Source organism: Rhinoderma darwinii, chromosome 4 (genome assembly GCF_050947455.1).
Source record: "Rhinoderma darwinii isolate aRhiDar2 chromosome 4, aRhiDar2.hap1, whole genome shotgun sequence".
Taxonomy (NCBI): Eukaryota; Metazoa; Chordata; class Amphibia; order Anura; family Rhinodermatidae; genus Rhinoderma; species Rhinoderma darwinii.
In genome coordinates this window covers 375,062,275-375,069,573 of record NC_134690.1, presented here as the reverse complement: position 1 = coordinate 375,069,573, position 7,299 = coordinate 375,062,275, and positions in this window count along the sequence as shown.

Genomic DNA, 7,299 nt, shown 5'->3' with positions numbered 1-7,299 from the left:
GAAAGAGGTAAAGAGAAACGAAAGAGAAGAGGGGACAGAAAGAGGAAGGAGAAAGAACTGACCTGACGCAATGGACCTAGTGATTATGCTCAAGAGGCCATGATGGTCCTATACTCCACAGAAGATTGAAACCTAATCCGTTCACGCCATGTTTTGAGGAAATCCTCTCATTGATGCCGTGAGGTCCTCCATTCTCATAATCTCCTGGATCTTGCTGAACCACATGCCCACCGACGGAGGACAAAATTGTCTCCACAGCACGAGGACACACGCTCTAGCTGCATTCACCAGGTGGCGAACAACTGAGCATCGATACATAGATAGAGGCACATCACACAGATGGAGCAGGAAGAGGCCCGGAGATCGCGGAAGGCAGAAATCCGTACATTTCGAGGAAATGCGCCACATCTCAGACCAGAAATCAGTCAACAGCGGGCAATCCCAAAAAATGTGCAAGATTGTACCCAAATGGTCACCACATCTCCAACACAACGGCGAGACCGCAGGTATCATTGCATGCAATCTGGAAGGCGCTCTATACCATCGCGACAGGATCGTAAACCCCGCCTCCTGAAATCTGCTAGCCATAGAGGATTTATGTGTCATAGTGAACAAGCGATCCTTATGTTCCGTAGTGAATGTTAGACCCAAGTCCCTCTCCCATCTAAGCAGGTAGGAAGGTGTGGACAGATTGGATGGAGAGATCAGGAGAGCAGAAAGTCTGGACGAGTGACGCACCGTGCCCGTGCCAAGGAGTTCGAAAGGGGAACTATCTCGTGAGTATGCCGATGGGTTAGGTAGGGACACGAGGAAGTGTATCAACTGGGTGGCCTGCCATGTAGTAAATGATAGGAGATAGAAAACACAGCGCCACATAGTGTAGATTACCCGGGGAAAAGAGGTACAAAATCCAGAAATCCAAATAGGTGCTCACCTAGGATCAGAGGACAACGAACAGTGGAGAGAATAGTTGCTGCTGCTGCCAGGACTCGGAGCCGGTGTTCCAAGGAAAACCGCAAGAGATATACTGATGTACAGATAAAAATAGAGTCTCCAAGGCGCTGCTGCACTGGGAAGGCAATGAGCATGAAAGATATGTGATGTATAAGTAATTTATTGGAAACAAGGCTACGCGTTGATTGAAACGCGTAGCCTTGTTTCCAATAAATTACTTATACATCACATATCTTTCATGCTCATTGCCTTCCCAGTGCAGCAGCGCCTTGGAGACTATTTTTATCTGTACATCAGTATATGTAGTAAATGAGACAGGGTCAGACAAAGACTCCAACTGAGCGCTAGTCATCCACGTCTCATCCTGCATAAATTGTGCGGCCCGTCCGTTACCTGCCCTCATCCAGAGCTGGAAGGGGCCCCTTTCCCGCCCCAGTGGGAATGCAGGATTGCTCAAAATCGGAAATAGAGGGGAAGGAGGCGGAGAAATCTCTTTCCGAGGAAAGAGCCGCGACGCAACCGCCAGGGTGGGCCCGATAGTCGGGTGCATCCGCGCCGACAGGGGAACGTGGTTGCCCAACCAAGGTAAGGCCTGCAAAGGGACTTCAAGAAAGGCCTGTTCCATGGACACCCACTCTTTAATCTCAGTGTGCCTAAACCAGTCTAAAATTCGTGTCAAGTGGGAGGCCTGATGGCAGGAAACAAAGTCCGGGAGACCAATGCCACCCTCACACTTAGCACGAAAAAGCATGGATCGGGCAATACGTGCAGGTTTCCCCAGCCATATGAACTTGTGGAGTAGAAACAACAGAGCTTGAAAGAATGGGCGTGGGATGTGTATCGGCAGCGCCTGGAAGAGATACAGTATCTGTGGTAAAATATTCATTTGGCACACCTACCAAACCAGGTAAAGGTGCCCGACATCCAAGAATCCAAATCGCTCTTTACGCATTGAAGAAGCAGAGGGTAGTTCACCGCATATAAGCAAGACAGATCACTGGGAAGCCGGACCCCCAGATATTTAAGCGAATCTCTAGCCCATTTAAAGAAGGACTCCGACAGATCATCCACCAATCAACCTTTCTTTTCTAATGTACCTGTCCTCTTTCATTGTGTAACTGCCCCTGTATCATTCCATGTCCAGCATCACGTGGCCGCGGACTCACTAAACTGTTCTTGAAGCAATGGCCGGACAAGAAGCCAGTTTACACAAATGTCAGGCAGATCTGAACTACAGTGGGACGTCGCTCAGCACCCACTCCCCTCTGCCTGTGCCCATGCAGATAGCGCCACCCCCGCCCGCAAAATCTGTAGATCACATCCCCCCTGCAGATGATGCCCTCCTGTAGTTACCGCCATTAAGCTCACTATGTAAACTGAATCCAGCCAGAGTGTTGCAGACTCTCTGGCTGGGAATACCCTGACGTCACTATCCATATATGGACAGGAATGCCAGGGGTTCCCTCTAGGAGCAGCATCCCAGACAATGCTCTGGCTGGGGATTCCACTTCAGGAGAAGCCCCCGAGTTCACTGTCTATATATGGACAGTGAAATCAGGGGCTTCTTCTAGGAGCAGTATACCCAGCCAGAGCAAAAACTGCTCCCATAGGGAGCCCTAATGGTAATAACGACAGGAGGGTGTGGCACGCTATCTACTGGACGGGGGATGTGTGGCGCCATCTACAGGGGGCATGGCACTACCTGGACACTGTGGCACTACATGGGCACAGGGAACACTGTTTTGACGGGGGGTTGATGGGCTTCTGTCATGTAGGACTTGCAGGCACAGCTCTGGCAGAAGGAACTCTGCTAGACACACCTAGCTGTCTCTCCGCTCTCTGAGGCATCATGGGAGTTGTAAGGCCGGATTCAGACGAGCGTGTGCGTTTTGTGCATGCAAAAATTGTGGCGTTTTGCGTGCGCAAAAGGCACTTGACAGCTCCGTGTGCCCTGTTCATATGGATGCGCGGCTGAGTGCTTTTCGCGCAGCCGCCATCTTTATGACACTCCGTTTGGATGTTTGTAAACAGAAAAGCAGGTGGTGCTTTTCTGTTTACATTCATTCTTTTACTGTTATTGCACGAATAACGCTTGTCCCACAGAAGTGCTTCTGTGGGGCATGCGTGATTTTCACGCACCCATTGACTTCAATGGGTGCATGATGCGCGAAAAACGCCTAAATATAGAACATGTCGTGCGTTTTACGCAGCGGACTAACGCTGCGCAAAAAAACAGACTGTCTGCACTGCCCCATAGACTTGTATTGGTCCGCGCGAAAACCAAGCTGGCTGCACGGACGCAAATCACGTTCGTCTGAATCCAGCCTAAGAGGGAGAGACTTGGGTGGGGACGTAAGGAGAAAACAGATAAAGATAAAGATGACAACGCAGCATTAAGACGAAATTTCTATTGCTAGCGATACAAAACAAGAGGCTGTAACATGACCGTACTTTGGGTAAGAGGACAGGCAGCCTTAGCAAAAAAAAAAAAAAGGCTAGGGAGTAAATTTTTACATTGATTTTTATGGCAAGGAATGACTTTGCAATTAATTTGATCACTCTTCATAACAATCTAATGCAAATTGCCACAATAAAAACCATTTGTGTCAGTCTCAACTTTTGGCAAGGACTGTAATGCCAACATGATACAAACAAATGGAGACTAATGAATGTAGCAAGGATCATTCGTCCCTACGCTTTACTGATGACTGCTCTTTGTAAATGGAGCAAACGAACACCGTTCAACGAGTTGTATTGTTGATCGATGCTCGGGCCGTCTAAAGAGACTGTCAGGCCGGATTCTCATGTAGAGTAAAAACTGGAGTTGCCGCAACAGAATTCGGTGTGGAAATTTCACATCATTTACAGTAGCAGCAAAGTTAGAGATTTAGAAAATTGTATGCTCACGCTGCCCAAAAAAAACAAACACTGCACAAAAGTCGTACAGACTTTGCTCTGTGGTGCGACTTTCATATCCACAGCATGTCAATTAATGCTGTAGGTTCTGTGTGGAGACCCTGCGTATTTGGTCCATAGACTTGAATGCGGAGCATAAATTCCGCTATGAGGTTTGACCTGCATAATGAGCTAACCTATGGGTGCAGTAATGCAAGAAGAGTTCAACTCTTAGGTATAGCGTATTAGGAAATAATCACTAGTTCAGACAAGAATGTGAAAAAGTAGAAAATTGTGTTTTACGGTATATTTTTCATTGTCAATTGACAAAACAATTGCAATAAAATGGCCAAATGTGGATAAAATATTTCACCCATCTGAAGTGTCCTGGTTAGAATTCCATCAGTCTTCTTAGTTCGATCCAGGGCTTTTACCAACAGCAGAGACACCACGTGTGGAGGATTGGCGTCTGACACCTGTGCGACGTTTCGTGGGACCGCCCCCTTTCTCAAGCATACCTGTCGGACGTTCCGTGCTAGTTTAAATAATGATCGACAAAGGTAAATATAATATACAATATTTTACAAAAACTTGTTATTAAAAACAAGCATTGAGTTTCACAATGAATATTAGGAAACTGGATTGTCTAGAGGTTATTCATATTTCATCAGATTTCATTAGTGACGGGTTAAATGTTATATATTTTCTCCCTTCTCTTTTCTTATATGTATAAATACAAATCCATTAATTTAATAGTAAATCGGATGTAAATATAGAACGATGTCTCAATATTTCATATTTAAGTTTATTCAATATTTTTATAGTTTTAATACATTTAAATATGAAATAATACTATGCACTTTGATATTGAGACATTGTTCTATATTTACATTTGATTTACGGACTATAAGGGTATGTGCACACACAAAATCCAAAACGTCTGAAAATACAGAGCGGTCTTCAAGGGAAACCAGTTCGATTGTCAGCAGTTTTTGTTTTTTTAGCAACTCGCGTTTTTTACGGCTGTTTTTTCTATAGTCAATGAAAAACGGCTGAAGAAGTGACATACAATTCTTTTTCACGGGCGTTTTTAAAAACGGCAGCGTAAAAATAAGCCTGTAGCAACAGAACGCCGTATTTTCCATTGCAACCAATGGGCCGATGTTTGGAGGCGTTCGGCTTCAGATTTTTCGGCCCGAAAATAAGCCGTGTGAACAAACACTTTAATGTATTTGTATTTACACATATATAAGAAAAGAGAACTCCTTCATGGACAAACAAAGGGAGAAAATATATAACATTTAACCCTTCACTAAAAAAATCTGATGAAATATAAATAACCTCTAGACAATCTTTTCCTAATATTCATTGTGAAACTCAATGCTTATCTTTAATTATTAACAGGTTTTTAAACGTTCACGTTTTTTGTAAAATGTTGTATATTCCATTTATTATATTTACCTTTGTCGATCACTATTTAAACGAGCACGGAACATCCAACAGCTGCTTGAGAAAGGGAGCGGTCCCCCCCAATACGTTGCACAGGTGGTATCAGACGCCAATCCTCCACATGTGGTGTCTGTATCGGCGAAAGCCCTGGATCAAACTGATTAGACAGGCCTCAAACACTACCGTGATTTTTCGGGTCAGCCAGGTGCAGAGTGTCACCCACGAGCGGCCCACAATCCACGGGCCGTGCACATGGCGTGTCCATTATTTTCTATGAGCCTGGACCGCAGAACACGACATATCCGTTCTTTCTGCGGTCCAGGCTCGTGGGCCATGCACGGACCGTGAAAACCACGGTCGTGTGCATGGGCCCATAGAAATTAATGGGGCCGCAATTCTCCCATGTATTTTCTGGGGAATTGAAGCCGCAAAAGAACGTTCATGTGCATGGGGCCTATAATGAAATTCTAACCAGGACATTTCCAGTACTCTAACCTTCAGATGGGTGAAAATTTATTTACATTTGGCAATTGTATTTCAATTGTTTTCTGTCAATTGACATTGAAAGATATAAAAAAACGATTCTACTTTTTGCCATTGTCTGAACTAGTGCTTATTTCTTATTTGCATTAATCCCGCAAGTTTTCTTGCAGTTTTTACAGCGTTTCCACAGCAGAAATCCATAGGTGCACATATACTTTGCTATAATCAATGTTTAACACGAATTACGCAGGTAAATCGCTGCGGAAAAGAGGCAGCATTTCTGCAGCAATATGCTCAGCAAAAACACACTATATAGCGCAGAAAATCTGTAGCATATCCAGTGTGTGGGAACATACACTTCTACACATACCAACGAGTGGTTTAACGAGAACTTGTGCAAACACTTGCTCCCAATTATTGCCCTGTGTAAGTCCCTATGCACACGACCGTTGTTTTATGTCCATGTGCTATGTTGTTCAACGGATAGCACAATGACCCATTAATATCTAACAGCCCCATGAACACTACCGTGGTTTCCACTGATCCGTGTACAGGCCGTGGGACAGAGCCGCAAAACTAGGAGCAGGTCCCATTTCTGTCAGTGCTTGTGGCTGTCTTGCCCATTCAAGTCAAACCTATGGAACATACAGATACAGAGGACACACTGATAACACATGGACCATAAAAAACATTCAATGGATGTTTTTTACCGGCCGCAAAATACAAACGGTCGTGTGTGCATGTCGCCTAAATAGGGGAAAGATCATCTGATGAACAAGCAAACGCTCGCTCGTTCATCAGCTGATCGCATCTTTTATGCAAACAAAAAATGGCCGCTAGTCGACAGAATATCTCAGTGTAAACGGAGAGATGTGCTGCAGATACGATTCATGACCTGATTATTCGCCCCAATACTTTACAGACGATTGATGGAAGTGCTGTATTGTCGATCGGCCAGTATTGGACCATCTAAAAATATAAAATTTCCTTTGATCTTCAGACACAATGGACCTTTTAGTAGAGGTAGGAATTGTGCCTGAACCAGATTTATTCTCAAAGACAGTATGGTATTTGTAGGACCTTATTCTGCAATTAGTATTAGCAATTGGACTCTGTAGCACACAGATAATGTCAAAAGTCAATACTAGTTTAAAGGATTTGTCTAGTAAAAGTCATAAAAATGGGCAAGTGTAAGGATCTGAGCGGCTTTGAAATAGCAGGTGTTGTGGGGTGTATGCAGCGGTCAGTACCTACCAAAAGTGGTCTAAGGACAGACAAGAGTCATGGGCGCCCAACATTCATTGATTCGATTGGAGAGCGAAGACTAGTCTGTGTGATCAGATCCCAGAAAAGAACTACAGTAGCAAAAATTGCTGAAAAAGTTACTTCTGGCTATGATAGAGATGTGTTCGAACACTCCGTACATAGCAGATCTCAGTCACTCTGCAAAACATTTTCTAAATGGAACTCAGAGCATGGTACAGATTTTCTGCAACATGTTCATTTTGTTCCCACTGT